This window comes from Vicia villosa, linkage group LG3 (genome assembly GCF_029867415.1).
Source record: "Vicia villosa cultivar HV-30 ecotype Madison, WI linkage group LG3, Vvil1.0, whole genome shotgun sequence".
NCBI classification, from domain to species: Eukaryota; Viridiplantae; Streptophyta; class Magnoliopsida; order Fabales; family Fabaceae; genus Vicia; species Vicia villosa.
In genome coordinates this window covers 163,213,062-163,235,383 of record NC_081182.1, presented here as the reverse complement: position 1 = coordinate 163,235,383, position 22,322 = coordinate 163,213,062, and positions in this window count along the sequence as shown.

Sequence of the window (22,322 nt, the reverse complement as noted above, 5' to 3'; positions counted from 1 at the left end):
TGGCTCTCCAATTCCCATGTAACATTTCCACCGGCTGGTCCTCCCCAAGCTACTCTGACCAACGCTATCTCCTTGCCACGCAATTGTTTCACCTTCCGATCTTCAATCCTCGTAGGCAAAGCTTCAACTGTCAGGTTATCCTTTACCTGTACATCATCCACTTGGATAACATGTGACGGATCAGCAATGTATTTCCTCAACTGCGACACATGGAATACATCATGCAGATTCGCAAGTGTCGGTGGTAACGCAATGCGATACGCCACCTCTCCCACCCTTTCTGAAATCTGAAACGGACCAATAAAACGCGGAGTTAATTTCCTTGACTTTAGAGCTCGTCCGATACCAGTCATAGGTGTAACTCTCATAAACACGTGATCTCCTTCTTGAAACTCAAGAGTTCTCCGTCTCTTGTCATGATAACTCTTCTGACGACTCTGAGAAGCCTTCATCTTCTCCTGAATCATCTTAATCTTTTCTGTCGTTTCTTGAACAATCTCTGGTCCAATCACCGCACTTTCGCCAGATTCATACCAACATAAAGGCGTTCTACATCTCCGACCATACAAAGCTTCAAACGGAGCCATACCAATGCTCGAGTGAAAACTATTATTGTAGGTAAATTCGATCAAGGGTAGATAACTATCCCAAGTACCACTCCTTTCCAACACACAAGCACGCAATAAATCCTCTAGCGATTGGATAGTTCTTTCTGTCTGTCCGTCCGTCTGCGGATGATAAGCAGAACTCAATCTCAGCTTAGTACCCAAAGCCTTCTGCAACCCTTCCCAAAATTTGGATGTAAACCTTGGATCTCTATCTGACACGATACTCGAAGGAATACCATGTAAACTCACTATCTTCTCAATGTACAATTGAGCCAGCTTCTCCATCGAGTAATCCATTCTCATTGGTATAAAGTGAGCAGACTTAGTCAACCTATCCACTATGACCCAAATGGCTTCATAGTTCTTCACCGTTCTCGGCAATCCAGAAACAAAATCCATAGATATACTATCCCACTTCCATTCCGGAATAAATAACGGTTGCATAGCTCCATATGGTTTCTGATGCTCAACCTTCGACTTCTGACAAGTTAAACAAGCATAGACGAATTCAGCTATTTCTTTCTTCATTCCAGGCCACCAAAACAGCTTCTTCAAGTCATGATACATCTTGGTCGCACCAGGATGTATACTCAATCCACTACGATGTCCTTCTTCGAGAATACTCTTCCTCAATTCAGAAACATTAGGAACACAAACACGATTACCAAACCTTATAATACCATTCTCGTCGATTCTGAATTCACCTCCCTTGCCTTGGTTAATTAGAGTCAATTTATCCACTAACTCTACATCAACTTTCTGACCTTCTCGAATCTCTTCCAGAATGCCACTAGTCAACTTCAGCATGCCCAACTTAACACTGACAGAAGTGTCTTCGCATACTAAACTCAAATCTCGGAATTGTTCAATTAAATCCAATTCTCTCGCCATAAGCATAGATATATGCAAGGACTTCCTACTCAATGCATCGGCAACAACATTTGCTTTACCCGGATGGTAATTCAGTTCAAAATCATAATCCTTGAGAAATTCTAACCATCTTCTTTGTCTCATATTCAACTCTTTTTGGTCAAAGAGGTACTTCAAACTCTTGTGATCACTAAATACCTCAAACCTCGAACCATACAGATAGTGTCTCCACAATTTCAACACAAATACCACTGCTGCCAACTCTAAGTCATGAGTCGGATAGTTTCTCTCATGTGCTTTGAGTTGCCTCGACGCATACGCGACTACCTGTTGATTCTGCATTAGTACACCTCCTAATCCCAACAATGAAGCATCGCAATATACAACAAAAGATTCCGCCGGATTCGGCAAAATCAAGATCGGTGCACTAGTCAATCTCCTTTTCAATTCTTGAAATCCTTCTTCACATTTCGAATCCTAGATGAATGCTTGACCCTTCCTAGTCAACTTAGTTAACGGTAACGCTAACTTCGAGAAACCTTCAATGAACTTTCTATAGTAGCCCGCAAGACCAAGGAAACTACGGATTTCGGAAACTGACTTCGGAGCTTCCCATTGAGACACTGCTTCTACTTTCGTTGGGTCAACGGCAATACCATCTTTAGAAATTACATGCCCAAGAAAGCTTACTTCACTTAGCCAGAACTCACACTTTGACAGTTTCGCATAAAGTTTCTTTTCCTTCAGTAGTTCTAATACCACTCTCAGATGCTCTGCATGTTCTTCTTCACTCTTAGAATATATTAGAATGTCATCGATAAATACCACCACAAACTGATCCAAATAAGGATTGAAGATCCTATTCATATATTCCATGAAAACCCCCGGCGCATTAGTTACTCCAAATGGCATCACTGTATACTCGTAATGACCATACCTTGTTCTAAATGCTGTTTTCTGAATATCGTCCGTCTTCACCCGAATCTGATGATATCCCGACCTCAAGTCAATTTTGCTAAACACACTCGCACCAACCAGTTGATCCATTAAATCATCAATCCTCGGTAATGGATACCGATTCTTGATAGTAACTTTATTCAGCTGTCTATAATCCACACACAGTCTCATAGAGCCTTCTTTCTTCTTTACCAACAACACCGGCGCACCCCACGGCGACACACTAGGACGAATGAATTCTTTTTCCAGTAACTCTTCCAGTTGACTCTTCAATTCTGCTAATTCAGATGCCGACATACGATACGGCGCCATCGACACAGGACTAGTCCCAGGGACTAACTCAATAGCAAATTCTACCTCCCTCTCTGGCGGTAACTCTCTTACATCTTCTGGAAAAACTTCTGGAAATTCACATACTACTGGTAAATCACTACTCACCGCTTTCTTCTTCACTTCCATGGATGCAATCAACATAAACACGGCGGCCCCGCCCTTCATGGCTTCATCCACTTGTCTAGCAGTCATTGCTAAATCCTCGACTCTGACATCTTCAGGAAAAATAACTGTCTTCGTGAAACAGTTGATATGAACCCGATTAAATTGCAACCAATTCATACCCAGGATGACATCAAGTTGTTCCAACGGAAGGCATACTAAATCCATTCCGAACTCTCTACCAAAAATATCAATTGGACAGTTCAAACAGGCAAACGAAGTAGTCACTGAACCCGACGCAGGAGTGTCAATGATCATACTTCCATGAATATCAGATATTTCCAAGTTCAGACGTTTAGCACAATCCAATGAAATAAACGAGTGAGTTGCTCCAGTATCTATTATTGCAATTAAAGGAGTGCCATGGATAAAACACGTACCTTTAATCAATCGATCCTCCGGAGTAGTCTCTGAACCTGATAAAGCGAAAACTTTACCCCCAGTTTGATTCTTCTTTGGCTTAGGACACTGTGGACTGATATGGCCCTCTTCACCACAGTTATAACAAGTCACAGTCCTTCCCTTGCAGTCAGCAGCAATGTGGCCTGCTTTACCACACCGGTAGCACTTCTTCTCTTCACTTTTGCACTCGTGAACACGATGTCCAGGTTCCCCACACTTAAAGCACTTAACAGGAGCACTAGAGTCTCCCCCACTAGGCTTCTTCCAACTTCCAGCTTTATAATTACCTCTACCATATGGTTTACCACGGTCCATAGGCTTCTTCCCTTTCTTGTCAACTAACTCACGGGAGTGAGATGACTTCAGCTTCAGGTTGTCCTCTTCGTAGATTCTACTACAATCTACCAAATCAGCAAACCGACGAATCCTTTGGTACCTGATTCCCTGCTTAATTTCATCACGGAGACCATTCTCGAACTTAACACACTTCGAAAATTCGCTCGCTTCATCATTGTTATAGTGAACATAATACTTTGCTAGCTCCACAAACTTGGACGCATACTCTGGCACAGTCATGTTACCTTGTGTCAGCTCCAAAAATTCAATCTCTTTCCTGCCTCTAACATCCTCAGGAAAGTACCTCCGCAAGAATTCTCTCTTGAACACAGCCCAAGTGATCGCTACACCTGCAGATTCAAGTTCATCTCTACTAGCCATCCACCAATCATCAGCTTCTTCAGACAGCATGTGAGTCCCGTACCTCACCTTCAGATTTTCAGCACAATCGATCACCCTGAAGATCCTTTCAATTTCCTTCAGCCACTTCTGAGCGCCTTCGGGATCGTGCGTGCCTTTGAACAAAGGAGGATTGTTCCTCTGAAAGCTATTCAGCTGCCTGTCAGCACCAATACCAGCTCCATTGGCATTCCCTCCCAACACACCAGCAATCATGCCCAGAGCCTCAGCGATCGCGTCGTCATTTCTTCCCCCTCTTCCGGCCATTGTTCTGCTAAATATCAGACAATATTCATTAGAACAAGAAGTATCGACAGTGTCAACTTTACACTAGTCGTATACGAAGGATTAACTGACACTAAGACTCTGACTCAAACGACCGACTATGCTCTGATACCACTATTGTAACACCCTTCTAAACCCCGCGGAAATTAACATTAAAATCAGAGTAAAACATGAAGAAGAGTATTACAACGCCAACAAAATAAACAATATTCATGTCATGCCATAAAGGAACGATAAACCAAAAATTATTCAGGTAGCATGTTAACACAGCGGAATATTCTTAACAACTGAATAATCAAACATCTGGAGTCGAAGACTCATAACTCAACCACAAACCATAAACAAAACAGAAGTTTATCAGCCAATTCTAAAATAACGTTCCCGGTGTTACACGACCAGAGCATGACACTGACCCAACTGACTCTAACGAACTACTTGACGAGCTAATCCTCACCAAGTACACAAGCTACTCCTCAATCTGAAAAATAACAACAGTAAGGGTGAGTTTCATTCGCATTAACAAATGTTATAGGTATATAAACAATGCAACTTCATCCATACATTATTCACCCAAATCAATTATATTCAGATAATATAGCAACATTCATACAAATACACACAAATCATAACATTGGACAACTTCCATTCATGTTACAATTATCCACAACAACCTAATGCAATGCAACTAAATGCATGTGGTACCAAACATGGGATAACCCATCTCACCGATCCACCACCATAAAGATTCGGCTACTTCTCTCACCAATTCCACACAATTGGAATTAGCTACCGCTGTCCCACCACCATAAGGGATACAGCCCGCAACATGATTATGAAATGCATGCATCACATACCGCATGCTACTCATCAACACCAAACAACTGAACAGTCATAATCATCAACCAATGCAATAACGATATAATCCACCATAACCAATCAAATCAAGTGTTTAAATTAAATTCGAGTCACAACTCAAACACTGTTTTATTGCATATCTCACTGAATTAGTCTCACTATGTTCGAAACGGCACATCAAACAGACTAACAGTTAAAAAGTTATACATTGTTAAACTTTAACAAAAAAAATCCAAACAGCACAGCACGCGGCGCCAACATCCACACGCGGCGCGAGACGAGGAAAAGTTACGCCTTCGCGGCGCCAACACCTACACGCGGCGCGACGCGAGGAAAAAGTTACGCCTTCGCGGCGCCAACACAGGTACGCGGCGCGACCTGTGCGTATCAAAACATCTTGCCATTCAGTCCACCTGTTCGCGGCGCCACCCTGTGCACGCGGCGCGAACCGGTGATTTCAGAAATCCCAACCTGCAGAAAACAGCATTCTATGCTCCCAAATACTCTCAAATCATACCAGTACGAATTTCAGCAGAATAAACCACACATACGACATAAAATGCACGTTTACACATACTTCTAATCATGTTTAACATCATTGTTCATCACCAATCATCATTCACAACCTAAATTGAATCAAAGTTCTATAACCCCAAAACCCCAAACCCGACATATAATCCAATTCGAAATCCTAACATACAAATTCCATCGAATCATTCATACATCCCATAATAGAGGTTAATGAGAAGAATCCCCCCTTACCTCGATGTCGAATTCTTGAATGCTCTTCCTCTTCGCACTTGCTCTTCTCCCAATTTCACGTTCAATCTCCTCTGCTCCCTTTTGGTTCTTTTTTCACAAAAATACTCCTCTTTTCTATTTTTATGAAAATATAACTTTATTTTAGAAAAAGGGCTTTGCAACTGATACACCCCCCAACTGCTACTTACAACACTGGTCCATTAGCCTTATTTCATCCCTATTCCCAAATAATTCCACTTAATTCTAATATTTAATAAAAAATTAATTAAATTAAATAAAGAATTTTATGGGGTGTTACACAAAGCCCAAGGTTGTGGCTGACTGTTGAGGATAATTGAATGAATGACTCTATTTTATGTGCCTTGTACAAAGCCCAAGGTTGTGGCTAACTCTAGCTAGGGAAAACATTATTTTCTGCCTTGTACAAAGCCCAAGGTTGTGGCGGACTCTTAAATGAATTAAGCATGGATGACTATATGGGGAAAGATCCTAAGTGTTAAGAATCTTTGACACATGAAAGATATGGTTTATCTGCCTTGTACAAAGCCCAAGGTTGTGGCTACTGAATGATGAAGAACTCACTGGGGAGACTCTATTATCTGCCTTGTACAATGCCCAAGGTTGAGGCTGACTCTTGACAGGGGAGTTTTATTGTTTGGGTGCCTTGTATGAAGCCCAAGGTTGAGGCTAACTGTTTTTGTTGGTTTTGACTCTACTGAGGAGGTTTTATTTATTGAAAGACTGTTTTTCTTTGGAAGCTAACCCTTTCCAGGGATTTTGACTCAGCTGGTGAATTTGTCTGTTAAAAGACTGACTTTATCATGTTTTTTTTTTTTGGAGGCTGACCCTTTCCAGGGATTTTGACTCTTTGGGGAAATTATCTCCTAAGAGAATGAAATTATTGATTAATTAATTTTGGAGGCTAACCCTTTGATTAATTAATTTTGGAGGCTAACCCTTTCCAGGGGTTTTGAAAGAATGATTTGGGTAGCACTCCATTAATTTATTAAAGGATGAAAAGATTGGCAGAAAGATTATCTAGTGGAGACTTCTTGTTTAAAGCCCAAGATGAAGGCTGACTCAAATACTGAGGATGATCAAACATGGATCCTAGACTCTGCTAAGGAAGATTGATGAAGATAAGGGTGACAGAGACTGTCCATGTCTCTCATTCCAAAAATGTACTCAATGTGAAATTGAGACAAACTTAGCTTGTTTAAAGTCTGGTTTTAAATTAGAAGAAACTCACCAGGGTAGGCTAAAAGGTGACTAAAGACCTGTTCCTATGTTTATAAGAAACCTGATGGGTCCTTGTATACAAGCTCAAGAGGAAGCTGGAAATGCTTTTAAGAAGCCTGTGGGTCCTTGTACAAAGCCCAAGAGGAGGCTAATCGAGGGTCCTTGTTATAGCACAAGAGAAAGCTATGTAGTTTTGAACTTATTTTGGCTCTAAGCAAATGGGTAAGAGGTTTCACCGGGAATAATTCCTCTTTGGGTGGATGTGTCCTATTATTTGGATTCTAAGGTTTTTGCCAAGATGTTTCACCGGGAATAATTCATCTTGGGGGTTTGAACTACAGATCTCTAATTAGGAAAGAGCCTTCACCGGGAAGACATTCTCAATCCTAGGTCATATTCCTATAATATATATATAGTTTAACTGTCCTAAGGTTTATACTCAAACGCAGTTCTAAACTAATATATGCACAGTTTACATTTGACAGTAATTTAAACAAAGACTGTAAATTGAAAGCTTGTAAAGCCTAACCTGGATGGAGTGGAGGCCATTGAAGAAGTATGTACAGAGCCTTACCAGTAATTGATGGATAACAGTTGAATATATATGATAAATAGTTAATGGTTTTTGAAAACAGAAGAAGTGAAGATGGACAAAGGTCACATAGGTATCTGAAGAGTTTCACCGGGAATAATGCCCTTCAAATACCAGAAGAATGTTTTGAAAACAGAAAGAAGATTTTGAAAATACAGTTTTGAAAACAAGCTAAGAAGAGAAGGTGTTTGGGACTTACACTCTATTAGAGGCCCACTTAAAAATGATTTACTGTTTATGAAAACAGTTGAAGAAAAGATTGAAATGATATAAGGTTTTGTTGTTTGAAAAACCTTAATCGTCTGTTTAATCGGAGATTGAAAACAATTTTGTAGATTGACAAAAGTCAACTTAATTAAGGCAAAGATGAAATCTATACCTAATTAAGACCTAAATAAATAGGGTTTTTATCATAACATTATTCACAAAGTAATTAGGTTAAAACAAAATGAATATATATATTTTAAAGTATTTAAGAAAACATTTAAAACATACTATTTTAAACCTAATTAGAATACATGAAATAAATAATATTTTTATGATTTTTTTGATTATTTATAAAATATATATATTAATCAACAAGTGTTTAAAAAATGAAGTCAAAATGAATTAATTTGATAAGTTAAATAATTGGTTAAAGTTGTGAAGGAATTAAGTTAGAAAAGTGATAAAAAAATAGGTTTTGGTCCTAGCAAGGCTTGAACTCACGCCCTTGAGGTCACCAGTCCAAAACAACACCACTGAGCCAACGCGCGCTCAGTGTTAGTGACTTGCCTCCATTTGGTCATATTTCAAAACAAGTTGTAAATCCTTAAAAAATAAAAGAATCAAAAAGTCTGGGGCGAGGGGGATTCGAACCCCAGACTTGTGGCATGATGATACTAAGGGCGCATGTGTGGCCACTAGGGCAAGTTGTTTAGTCGTTAATAAAACGCATACCATTAAAAATAAAATAAACCCTGCCCTGAGAATTCAAATTTGCGCGCCACCACCATCTTCGTCTTCAACCTCAAGCTCTCCATTTTTGGATTTCTGAACTCACTCGTTTCTCAACCATTTGTCATGATGTAAACACGAAACTTGCTCTAATTTCACTCACGATTCTAAATATGTAACTAACATGAACTATCATTAACTATATCTAGCTAATTTATCAGAAATCGTGAAGAACCCTAAAATTTCAAAATCAAATTAAATGACTATACTGAAAGATAAATGGATGATGATAGAGGGTTTTCAATCCTCTGATGATGCTGAACAAGATAGAATCGAGCTATTTCACAAAAGGTACTTAAATTAGAGAGGTGAAGTTCAGAAACTTACCTCTGAAAATGGAGATCGTGAGGATGATTGAGAGCACCTGGGTTTGAATAAATGATCTCAATAGCTTCCCTGAGACTCAATGATGCTAACTGGATGCTTATTGTAGCCTGAATCCTTCTGAATTGTTCTATGGACCTCCCTCGATTTGAGCTTCAAGTGGACATGGAGGTTGTTGAATCCTGAGTTACAGATGAGCTGCAGCCATCTGGTTAGCTTCACTATGACCTGAGGAGTGTGTCTGGATGATTGGCTTGCCTTGAAACCTTCTGAATCACCCCATGGACCTCCAACTGCAAGTGCTCCAAAGTGAGAGCAACAATGGTGTTCCTCCACCTACAGAAGTGATCCAGGTGCTTGGATCACCTCAAATGACCTCCCTTGAGATGTTAGAATGCTCACTTCCCAAAGATAAGCTTTGGTTTGAAGAAATCGATTCTTCTTGCCAAAGAACTTTGAAAAACAATGAACAAGAGGAGAGAAAGAGAAAGCAAGTAATATGGTTGCTTTGGTGTGTTTTTGAATGAGGAATGCATCTGTATTTATAGGCAAATGGATCAGTATAGCTGCAGAGGAGTGAGCTTCCTTAGTGAAGTTGATTTGCTTTCTTAGCCATGAAGGAATTTTGCAAATATCTCTTATGCAATGATGAGAATTTTGATTCCATTTGATCAATCCCCTAGCCCTCGATTTTGCTTGATCTTAGGGGACAATTCTGAGCCAGAAATGAGCTCTAATTGGTTGGTGAGAAGATTCCTTGGGTGATTCATCAATTTGCCATAAATTCACAAATGTAATCATTACATAATCACATGTTCTTGTTTTTAGAATCTTCTTCAATCCTTATGGCATGGTGAAAATGAATGCATGGCATGGTTTCAGATGTGTTATGGGTCGTGTAGCATCCATAAGAGAGGTTATTTGCACAAAATTTGCAAAGTCCAAAAGTGTCCATGACCTATAATTTTACTTCATGAGGCCAACTTTGAACAAGCATAACTCCTAGCTCAAATTGAATTTGGAGAAGGTTGAACACAATTTGGAAAGCCCTAAACATCTACTTCAAATCATTAGTTTATGTCTTCTTCAGAATCATTTAGGAAATTTGTGAAAAATGAGCCCAAAGTTGGATGAAAACTAGGTTAAAACACTTAGAAAAATTTCTAAGTGTTTATGACCTAAACTTCAAAATTTCCAAAACTTCATAAATGGTTGATCTTTTGAAAAAGGTTCCTTTGTAAGATGTTGTTTTATTTTGCAAGATCTACAACTTTCATGTTGGAAGTTTTTTGAGTTGTGTAGGTGAAATTTTGAGATCTCACCATGCCTTCAAAAACCCTAATTCCCGACTTTTCGCTCCTTGATGAATTTCTTTGAATTTCTTTGGCCAAATGACTTTGACATCCATATATTGATGATATTGATCTTTGAAAGTCATTTTTTGACCAAAAACCTTAAAAGTCAATGATGATCCTTCACAGTTGACTTTTTCCTGACAAAGTGAATTTTTGGGCTTTTGTGTAGAAATAAGATCTTCTCCACAAATGGATGATATAAATGGATTATATGGAGGTAGTAGAGATCCTTGAATCATGTCTTGAGTTTTGGATTCATGCCCTGATCAGAAGTCAACTATCTTGATGAATTAGGTCAAAACCCTAATTTGTCGACCATGTGAAAGTAATGACTGTAGACTTTGAATTGAAGTGTGATGTCCAGTAGACCTTGTAATATGAGTTATTTGAAGATGATTGATGTCTTTGAATGACCCTATGAGGTTTTTTAGGGTTTCCCAAATGTGATCCCTGATTTCAGTCCTTGATAGGCTCAAAACCCTAGTCTGGCGACCTGAGTAAACCTGTACTCATATGACTGGATGTCTAATCAATCATAGATGAGAAAAGTGAAGTCTTTGAGCCTCATGATTGTATTAGGGACTAATCCTTGTATTGATTGATCCTTTGCCTGAGCTTTCTTGTCTTTGAGCATCCTCGATTAGGTACCAGATGGAGAAATGACTGCTCTGGGTACTTGTCTTGACCTGATGAAAAATCCTGAAGATATGTCATCTCAGGGGGGGTCAAAAATTAGGGTATGACAGATGCCCCTATTTAAGTTTCTTTTATCTGGAGGGAGAGAGATTGAGATCTCGATCTCTCCTGCGTAAAAGAGACTTAAATATCAAAGAATGCCCGAATTTTGGGCGCTCCTGAGATGTTGTAATTGATAAAATCTTTGCATGATTTGATCCCGTTGTCGCACTTGGCGGGGGATGAGGAGACAAACTCCTGCAGAAATACTTGATGTGGATTCTGGTGAATGGATGGCAATGTAGGATGCACAATCCATCTTCTTTAACTAAGTGTTGATATTTAGAAAAAGGTAAACAACCTCCTCTCGTTCCGGATGTCCAATCTCGAAACTGGTCTCGGTTGCGTTTGGACAATATCTCAGATAAAGATAAAATCTCCAAAGGTTTGTTTCCTCATCAAACTTCTCATCAGCACTTGGAGATGAGATACCATCTGACGGTAATAAAGAAACTTCAAAGGTTGTTTCCTCATCAAACTTCTTACCAGCACTTGGAGGTAAGATACCATTTGATGGTAATAAAGAAACTTCAAAGGTTGTTTCCTCATCAAACTTCTTACCAGTACTTGGAGGTAAGATACCATTTGATGGTAATAAAGAAACTTCAAAGGTTGTTTCCTCATCAAACTTCTTACCAGTACTTGGAGGTAAGATACCATTTGATGGTAATAAAGAAACTTCAAAGGTTGTTTCCTCATCAAACTTCTTACCAGCACTTGGAAGTAAGATACCATTTGATGGTAATAAAGAAACTTCAACACCTTCCCTTTTGACTTGGCACCTTTGAAAGGTTGTCATATGGGCCCACGCTCTTTTGAGGGGCTAATGACTTTGTTTTGAAGGCAGATGAACTGTTTTCGGGGTGAAAACTACCATTCGTCGATTGGTGCCTGGGGAATCAACAAACTGTTTTCTTAAGGGGAAAACTACCATTTATTGACTCTGTGGGGAACTAAACATCCCTGATACAGACAAACTGTTTGAAGAAACTACCATTTGTCGATCTCTTGAGTATTTAACAGACAAACTGTCTTTCCTTGGGGAAAGACTACCATTTGTTAACTCCGCTGGGGATCATGAACTATCTTCTGGATGAAGACTACCATTCACTGATTCTGCTGGGGAATCATTTGTCGATCTGCTGGGAGATTCTGAATTATTCTTTGACAAGAAGTGGCACCTCTCGACCTTGTTGGGGAAATGCCAAACTTTTGGGGAAGTCCACAATGCGAAGCAAACTATCTTATCTGAAGAAGATTGTCGAGCGTTGCTCTGCAGGAGATTCTCAGTTGAGGGATTCCAAAAGTGAACAAACTATCTCTTTGAGGGAGACTACCATCTATTGACTTGCTTGGGGAAATCTCTCTATATGGATCGTTGTCTTGCAGGAAGAAGTTTCTCCAGGACTTGCAGGGGAAACTTGAGTTCATGCCCTCATGACTCGGGCATTCTCACGATTAAAAGCCTAATTTGACTATGCAGTTGTGATGTAATGTATGCATGAATATTATGACAGTTATAAAATGTAAAGTGAATGTGAATAGAATTGTCGCGGATGTAAAATCCTAATGATACGACTTGAATTCTTGTTGATCAGAAGATGTCCTCTTCTTGGAGTTCGAACTCTGTTGGGAATACCTGGCTATCAGTTGTCCGCTGTTCGAAATGAGTAATATGAATTGAAGTAAAGATCCGTCATCGGGAGATGTTCGCAAAGCGACCTCATGGGGAAATCTTGGTTCCCGGAGTCTCAACCGTTCTCGGAGCAACTATTTGCATTCTTCCTATTGTTTGTAAACCTTAGAAAGAAATTTCACCTTTATTTTTGCGAGTAAATTCATTTTTATTTTATGAAAACATTTGTTTCAAGAAAATGACTGTTTAAACTTAAAATGCATTTCAAGAAACTGAATAAGACTAGATTGCAAAGGAAAAGCACAAGGCTCAAATTATTATATATGGAATGGTAATCAGCCAAATGCTTGATTCCATGGAGTATTTACAAAGTTGGAAATTGGTAATTTTCGGGAAAAGGGCTACGATGAAACGTGACGACCGTTATCTTTCCCTTCCACTCCGAGTTGCGCTGTATTCGTGCTTTGTAGAAGATGACCTACTGATGATGAATACTCCGCTATGGATTTTGAATGATCAAGTTTGTCCTGAACACAGTTACTTGCCATATATCCCTAACTTTTGCGTAAACTACCCCTTTCGGGTTTTAAGTTTACCGGGATTGATTATTTATTATTTTTATGTCTCTAACTTTTGCCTGAATCGCCCTTTCGGGTTTTCGATTCATCGAGACGCTCTTTTTTGCCTAAGCCGCTCTTTGCGAGTTTTCAACTTAGCGAGCTGTTCTTTTATTTATTTAGGCGAAGTATTTCTTGACTGCGTCGACGTTCACAGGACGGGTGAATTCTTCTCCATCCATAGTCGTGAGTATTAAGGCTCCTCCTGAGAAAGCTCTCTTGACCACGTAGGGGCCGTCATAATTGGGAGTCCATTTCCCTCTCGAATCTGTGAGAAAAGATTGAATCTTTTTGAGTACAAGGTCGCCTTCTTTGATTGTGCGAGGTCGAACCTTTTTGTCGAAAGCTTTCTTCATTCTTTGTTGATATAGCTGTCCGTGGCATAAAGCTGTCATGCGCTTTTCTTCGATTAAGTTCAATTCATCGAATCTGCTTTGACACCACTCGGCTTCTGTTAATTTTGCCTCCATCAAAACTCTTATTGATGGAATCTCAACCTCTATAGGTAGGACTGCCTCCATGCCATATACGAGGGAGAAAGGAGTTGCTCCAGTCGAAGTACGTACTGATGTACGGTAACCATGAAGAGCATACGGGAGCATTTCATGCCAATCTTTGTAAGTGATGACCATTTTCTGAATGATTTTCTTGATGTTTTTGTTAGCTGCTTCTACAGCTCCATTCATCTTTGGTCTGTAAGGAGATGAGTTGTGATGTTCGATCTTGAATTCTTCACAAAGCTCCTTCATCATTTTGTTATTCAAATTTGACCCATTGTCAGTGATTATCTTGCTAGGAATGCCGTAGCGACAGATGATGTGATTCTTGATAAACCTGACGACAACTTGTCTTGTAACGTTTGCATATGAAGCTGCTTCAACCCATTTGGTGAAATAGTCTATAGCTACCAAGATGAAGCGATGTCCGTTGGACGCTTTTGGTTCAATCATTCCAATCATGTCGATTCCCCACATGGAGAAAGGCCAAGGGGAAGAGAGTATGTTGAGAAGAGATGGTGGCACATGAATTCTATCGGCGTAGATCTGGCATTTGTGACACCTCTTTGCGTACTGGTAGCAATCTGACTCCATCGTCAGCCAATAATATCCTGCTCTCAGTATTTTCCTTGTCATGGTATGTCCATTGGTGTGAGTACCAAAGGAACCTTCATGTATTTCTCTCATGAGTATTTCTGCTTCTTTTCTGTCAACGCATCTGAGCAGAACCATGTCGAAGTTTCTCTTGTACAGAACATCTTCATTCAGGAAGAATCTACAAGCTAACTTTCTCAAAGTCTTTCTATCTTTCTTTGACGCCCCAAGAGGGTACTCTTGCTTTTGAAGAAAGTTCTTGATGTCGTGATACCACGGTTTGTCGTCGATGATTGCTTCTACTGTGAAAACATGAGCGGGCCTATCCAGGCGCATAACATCGATCCGAGGAATGTCATTCCAATGATTTATCCTAATCATGGAAGAGAGTGTGGCTAATGCATCAGCCAAGTTGTTTTCTTCACGAGGAATGTGATGAAAATCTACCCTGTCGAAGAATGGTAACAATCTTCTCGCGTAGTCTTTGTAAGGAATTAGCCCTGGTTGGCGTGTTTCCCATTCTCCTTTGATTTGATTGATGACCAAAGCAGAATCTCCATATACATCCAAGTGTTTGATTCTTAGATCCATGGCTTCTTCGAGACCCATGATGCAAGCTTCATATTCGGCCTCATTGTTTGTGCATTTGAAAGTTAATCTGGCAGTAAATGGAATATGGGTACCCTGAGGTGTAACAATGATTGCCCCAATTCCTCGTCCATAAGCATTGACAGCTCCGTCAAAGATTAAGCCCCACTGGGATCCTATCTCAGGTCCTTCGTCTGGTAGTGGCTCGTCGTAATCTTTCATCTTGAGGTACATGACGTCCTCGTCCGGAAAGTCGAAACTGGTTGATTCATGACCATTGAGTGGGTGGTGAGCCAGGTGCTCAGCTAGAATGCTTCCTTTTACGGCTTTCTGTGCGTGATACTCAATGTCGTATTCTGACAACAACATCTGCCAACGGGCAATCCTCCCGGTTAAAGCAGGCTTCTCAAAGATGTACTTGATTGGATCCATATGAGAGATCAAACAAGTAGTATGTCGAATCATGTACTGGCGGAGACGCTTGGCAGCCCAGGCCAAAGCACAACACGTCTTCTCGAGCATGGAGTAGCGGGATTCACAGTCAGTGAATTTCTTGCTCAGGTAGTAAATGGCATGCTCTTTTCTTTTTGTCTCGTCTTGCTGTCCAAGGACACAACCCATGGAATCTTCTAAGACGGTTAAGTACATTATCAAAGGTCTTCCTTCCACTGGAGGAGACAAAATGGGTGGTTCGAGCAGATATTCCTTAATGCTGTCGAACGCTTTCTGACAATCGTCTGTCCAGACGCAACTTTGATTTTTCCGTAGAAGTTTGAAAATAGGAGCGCAAGTTGCAGTCATGAGATATATGAATCTCGAGATGTAATTCAGACGTCCAAGAAATCCTCTAACTTGTTTCTCGGTTCTGGGTGAAGGCATTTCTTGAATTGCCTTGACTTTGTCTGGATCTACTTCAATTCCTCGTTTGCTGACAATGAAACCAAGGAGTTTTCCTGAATAGACACCAAAGGTACACTTGTTGGGGTTCAGGCGAAGCTGAAACTTCCGTAAGCGTTGAAATAACTTTGTCAGATTCTGTATGTGATCTTCTTCATTTTCTGATTTGGCAATCATGTCGTCCACATAGACTTCCACTTCCTTATGCATCATGTCGTGGAAAAGCGTAGTCATGGCTCTTTGATAAGTTGCCCCTGCGTTCTTTAGTCCAAAAGGCATAACACGATAGCAGAACGTGCCCCAGGGGGTGATGAAAGCTGTTTTTTCCATGTCTTCAGGTGCCATTTTGATTTGGTTGTATCCTGAAAATCCGTCCATGAATGAGAAAACTTTGGATTTTGCTGTACTGTCTACCAACATATCAATATGTGGTAAAGGAAAATCATCCTTAGGGCTAGCTTTGTTCAAATCTCTGTAGTCGACGCACATGCGGACTTTTCCGTCTTTCTTAGGAACGGGAACAATGTTGGCTAACCACTGAGGGTATTCTGAAGTGACGAGGAAACCTGCGTCGATCTGCTTTTGAACTTCCTCTTTGATTTTCATGGCCATCTCCGGATGAGTTCTTCTCAATTTTTGCTTGACCGGAGGGCATTCTGCTTTTAACGGCAAGTGATGCTCCACTATACTGGTATCCAACCCTGGCATATCTTGATAAGACCAAGCGAAGACATCTGAGAATTCTTTGAGTAGCTGTATCAAACTTTCTCTGATCTCTGAACTGAGCGAAGCTCCAATCTTAACCTCTTTTCTGTTTCCATCGGAACCAAGGTTAATGATCTCTAGAGGCTCATTGTATGGCTGAATGGCCTCTTCCTTTTGTTGAAGTAACCGTGAAATTTCCTTTGATATTTCTTCGTCTTCTTCTTCCTCTGCCTCAAATACAGGAAACTCAAAGCTTGGAGAAGTCATACGGTCGCACGTTTCAACGGGGTATTTTATGATGAGGTTGAGGCTACATTAAGCTCTGACATCAGTCAATATCAACCATTGGTGGTCGTTTTCTTTACCTCCCCGTTTCACTTGGGAGGACGGCACGCTAGACCCTTCACGCGAAATTTGGAAGGAGAATGCGCCCGTGGCGGGATGAATTTTGTTTCAGTTCTTCCTACGATATCACACGAACTTTCTTATTTGTCCTACGAGTAGGAAAGGGGAAAAAAGATCTCAACTAAACCCTAGGAGTTTGCTAAGTGTGGGGATTTACACCTAGACTAGAAATTCTGGAGTCCGGGAGGTCGGTTATACATAGGGAAGTGTTTAAACACCCTACATATCTGTAGTACTCTACAGGAACCTTCTCTGTGTCATTGTGTTTGTGTTTATTGCTAATGATTGGGAAAGTTTCTCCTTTGTGTTAGGAGAAGGAATTGGATTGATTAAAGAAAGACAGACAGACTGACTGACTATTTTTGGTATTTTATTAGCTCGCTGAGATTCCTTGTGAACCTCATGCCTACATATCCCTAGTGGAAGTCAGAGCTTAATGTAGTTTGGGGAACTAACTAGGGAAATTAATTGTTTTTGGTGCCTTGCTTGAAGCTCAAGGTTGAAGCTTGATTTAAATCTCTGTTTACAGTAAGGAGACATGAAATTATCTCTACAGAGAGGTATTTGTACTATTCTACCACAAACATTTAAAGGAGTGACAGAATAACTGAATTCATTTCATTCAAGAGGGGGACCTTACTTGTGTATGTGCAAGTATACCAGTCAAATGCCTCTAAAATGAAAGAAAGATGCTCATCCAAATTAGGGAAAGTTACCACATGTCTGGGTTTTACTGCCAGCTCATGCCTTTCAAAATCCTAAATGGGAGACTTGATTAAAATTGAAATTGAAATGGAAATGTTTGTTTGAATGTGGTAGAGTAGTAAAAATATCTCTCTATAGAGATAAGCTATGTCTATCTACTGTATAAAAGATTTGACTTTAGCTGGCTTGTATGAGGCCCAAGCTTGAGGCTTTTTGATTGATTAATTAATATTATTGACTCTGGGAGATGACTCCACTGGGGATTAATTACAGGGTATTTTTGTGTTCTGTACAAAGCCCAGAATTGAGGCTGACTCTACTTAGGGAGACTCTATTTTATGTGCCTTGTACAAAGCCCAAGGTTGTGGCTAACTCTAGCTAGGGAAAACATTATTTTCTGCCTTGTACAAAGCCCAAGGTTGTGGCGGACTCTTAAATGAATTAAGCATGGATGACTATATGGGGAAAGATCCTAAGTGTTAAGAATCTTTGACACATGAAAGATATGGTTTATCTGCCTTGTACAAAGCCCAAGGTTGTGGCTACTGAATGATGAAGAACTCACTGGGGAGACTCTATTATCTGCCTTGTACAATGCCCAAGGTTGAGGCTGACTCTTGACAGGGGAGTTTTATTGTTTGGGTGCCTTGTATGAAGCCCAAGGTTGAGGCTAACTGTTTTTGTTGGTTTTGACTCTACTGAGGAGGTTTTATTTATTGAAAGACTGTTTTTCTTTGGAAGCTAACCCTTTCCAGGGATTTTGACTCAGCTGGTGAATTTGTCGGTTAAAAGACTGACTTTATCATGTTTTTTTTTTTTTGGAGGCTGACCCTTTCCAGGGATTTTGACTCTTTGGGGAAATTATCTCCTAAGAGAATGAAATTATTGATTAATTAATTTTGGAGGCTAACCCTTTCCAGGGGTTTTGAAAGAATGATTTGGGTAGCACTCCATTAATTTATTAAAGGATGAAAAGATTGGCAGAAAGATTATCTAGTGGAGACTTCTTGTTTAAAGCCCAAGATGAAGGCTGACTCAAATACTGAGGATGATCAAACATGGATCCTAGACTCTGCTAAGGAAGATTGATGAAGATAAGGGTGACAGAGACTGTCCATGTCTCTCATTCCAAAAATGTACTCAATGTGAAATTGAGACAAACTTAGCTTGTTTAAAGTCTGGTTTTAAATTAGAAGAAACTCACCAGGGTAGGCTAAAAGGTGACTAAAGACCTGTTCCTATGTTTATAAGAAACCTGATGGGTCCTTGTATACAAGCTCAAGAGGAAGCTGGAAATGCTTTTAAGAAGCCTGTGGGTCCTTGTACAAAGCCCAAGAGGAGGCTAATCGAGGGTCCTTGTTATAGCACAAGAGAAAGCTATGTAGTTTTGAACTTATTTTGGCTCTAAGCAAATGGGTAAGAGGTTTCACCGGGAATAATTCCTCTTTGGGTGGATGTGTCCTATTATTTGGATTCTAAGGTTTTTGCCAAGATGTTTCACCGGGAATAATTCATCTTGGGGGTTTGAACTACAGATCTCTAATTAGGAAAGAGCCTTCACCGGGAAGACATTCTCAATCCTAGGTCATATTCCTATAATATATATATAGTTTAACTGTCCTAAGGTTTATACTCAAACGCAGTTCTAAACTAATATATGCACAGTTTACATTTGACAGTAATTTAAACAAAGACTGTAAATTGAAAGCTTGTAAAGCCTAACCTGGATGGAGTGGAGGCCATTGAAGAAGTATGTACAGAGCCTTACCAGTAATTGATGGATAACAGTTGAATATATATGATAAATAGTTAATGGTTTTCGAAAACAGAAGAAGTGAAGATGGACAAAGGTCACATAGGTATCTGAAGAGTTTCACCGGGAATAATGCCCTTCAAATGCCAGAAGAATGTTTTGAAAACAGAAAGAAGATTTTGAAAATACAGTTTTGAAAACAAGCTAAGAAGAGAAGGTGTTTGGGACTTACACTCTATTAGAGGCCCACTTAAAAATGATTTACTGTTTATGAAAACAGTTGAAGAAAAGATTGAAATGATATAAGGTTTTGTTGTTTGAAAAACCTTAATCGTCTGTTTAATCGGAGATTGAAAACAATTTTGTAGATTGACAAAAGTCAACTTAATTAAGGCAAAGATGAAATCTATACCTAATTAAGACCTAAATAAATAGGGTTTTTATCATAACATTATTCACAAAGTAATTAGGTTAAAACAAAATGAATATATATATTTTAAAGTATTTAAGAAAACATTTAAAACATACTATTTTAAACCTAATTAGAATACATGAAATAAATAATATTTTTATGATTTTTTTGATTATTTATAAAATATATATATTAATCAACAAGTGTTTAAAAAATGAAGTCAAAATGAATTAATTTGATAAGTTAAATAATTGGTTAAAGTTGTGAAGGAATTAAGTTAGAAAAGTGATAAAAAAATAGGTTTTGGTCCTAGCAAGGCTTGAACTCACGCCCTTGAGGTCACCAGTCCAAAACAACACCACTGAGCCAACGCGCGCTCAGTGTTAGTGACTTGCCTCCATTTGGTCATATTTCAAAACAAGTTGTAAATCCTTAAAAAATAAAAGAATCAAAAAGTCTGGGGCGAGGGGGATTCGAACCCCAGACTTGTGGCATGATGATACTAAGGGCGCATGTGTGGCCACTAGGGCAAGTTGTTTAGTCGTTAATAAAACGCATACCATTAAAAATAAAATAAACCCTGCCCTGAGAATTCAAATTTGCGCGCCACCACCATCTTCGTCTTCAACCTCAAGCTCTCCATTTTTGGATTTCTGAACTCACTCGTTTCTCAACCATTTGTCATGATGTAAACACGAAACTTGCTCTAATTTCACTCACGATTCTAAATATGTAACTAACATGAACTATCATTAACTATATCTAGCTAATTTATCAGAAATCGTGAAGAACCCTAAAATTTCAAAATCAAATTAAATGACTATACTGAAAGATAAATGGATGATGATAGAGGGTTTTCAATCCTCTGATGATGCTGAACAAGATAGAATCGAGCTATTTCACAAAAGGTACTTAAATTAGAGAGGTGAAGTTCAGAAACTTACCTCTGAAAATGGAGATCGTGAGGATGATTGAGAGCACCTGGGCTTGAATGAATGATCTCAATAGCTTCCCTGAGACTCAATGATGCTAACTGGATGCTTATTGTAGCCTGAATCCTTCTGAATTGTTCTATGGACCTCCCTCGATTTGAGCTTCAAGTGGACATGGAGGTTGTTGAATCCTGAGTTACAGATGAGCTGCAGCCATCTGGTTAGCTTCACTATGACCTGAGGAGTGTGTCTGGATGATTGGCTTGCCTTGAAACCTTCTGAATCACTCCATGGACCTCCAACTGCAAGTGCTCCAAAGTGAGAGCAACAATGGTGTTCCTCCACCTACAGAAGTGATCCAGGTGCTTGGATCACCTCAAATGACCTCCCTTGAGATGTTAGAATGCTCACTTCCCAAAGATAAGCTCTGGTTTGAAGAAATCGATTCTTCTTGCCAAAGAACTTTGAAAAACAATGAACAAGAGGAGAGAAAGAGAAAGCAAGGAATATGGTTGCTTTGGTGTGTTTTTGAATGAGGAATGCATCTGTATTTATAGGCAAATGGATCAGTATAGCTGCAGAGGAGTGAGCTTCCTTAGTGAAGTTGATTTGCTTTCTTAGCCATGAAGGAATTTTGCAAAGAATATCCAAGTGCAGAATTTTGATTCCATTTGATCAATCCCCTAGCCATCGATTTTGCTTGATCTTAGGGGACAATTCTGATGCCAGAAATGAGCTCTAATTGGTTGGTGAGAAGATTCCTTGGGTGATTCATCAATTTGCCATAAATTCACAAATGTAATCATTACATAATCACATGTTCTTGTTTTTAGGAATCTTCTTCAATCCTTATGGCATGGTGAAAATGAATGCATGGCATGGTTTCAGATGCATTATGGGTCGTGTAGCATCACATAAGTGAGGTTATTTGCACAAAATTTGCAAAGTTCCAAAAGTGTGCATGACCTATAATTTTACTTCATGAGGCCAACTTTGAACAAGCATAACTCTTAGCTCAAATTGAATTTGGAGAAGGTTGAACACAATTTGGAAAGCCCTAAACATCTACTTTAAATCATTAGTTTATGTCTTCTTCAGAATCCTTTGGGAAATTTGTGAAAAATGAGCCCAAAGTTGGATGAAAACTAGGTTAAAACACTTAGAAAAATTTCTAAGTGTTTATGACCTAAACTTCAAAATTTCCAAAACTTCATAAATGGTTGATCTTTTGAAAAAAGTTCCTTTGTAAGATGTTGTTTTATTTTGCAAGATCTACAACTTTCATGTTGGAAGTTTTTTGAGTTGTGTAGGTGAAATTTTGAGATCTCACCATGCCTTCAAAAACCCTAATTCCCGACTTTTCGCTCCTTG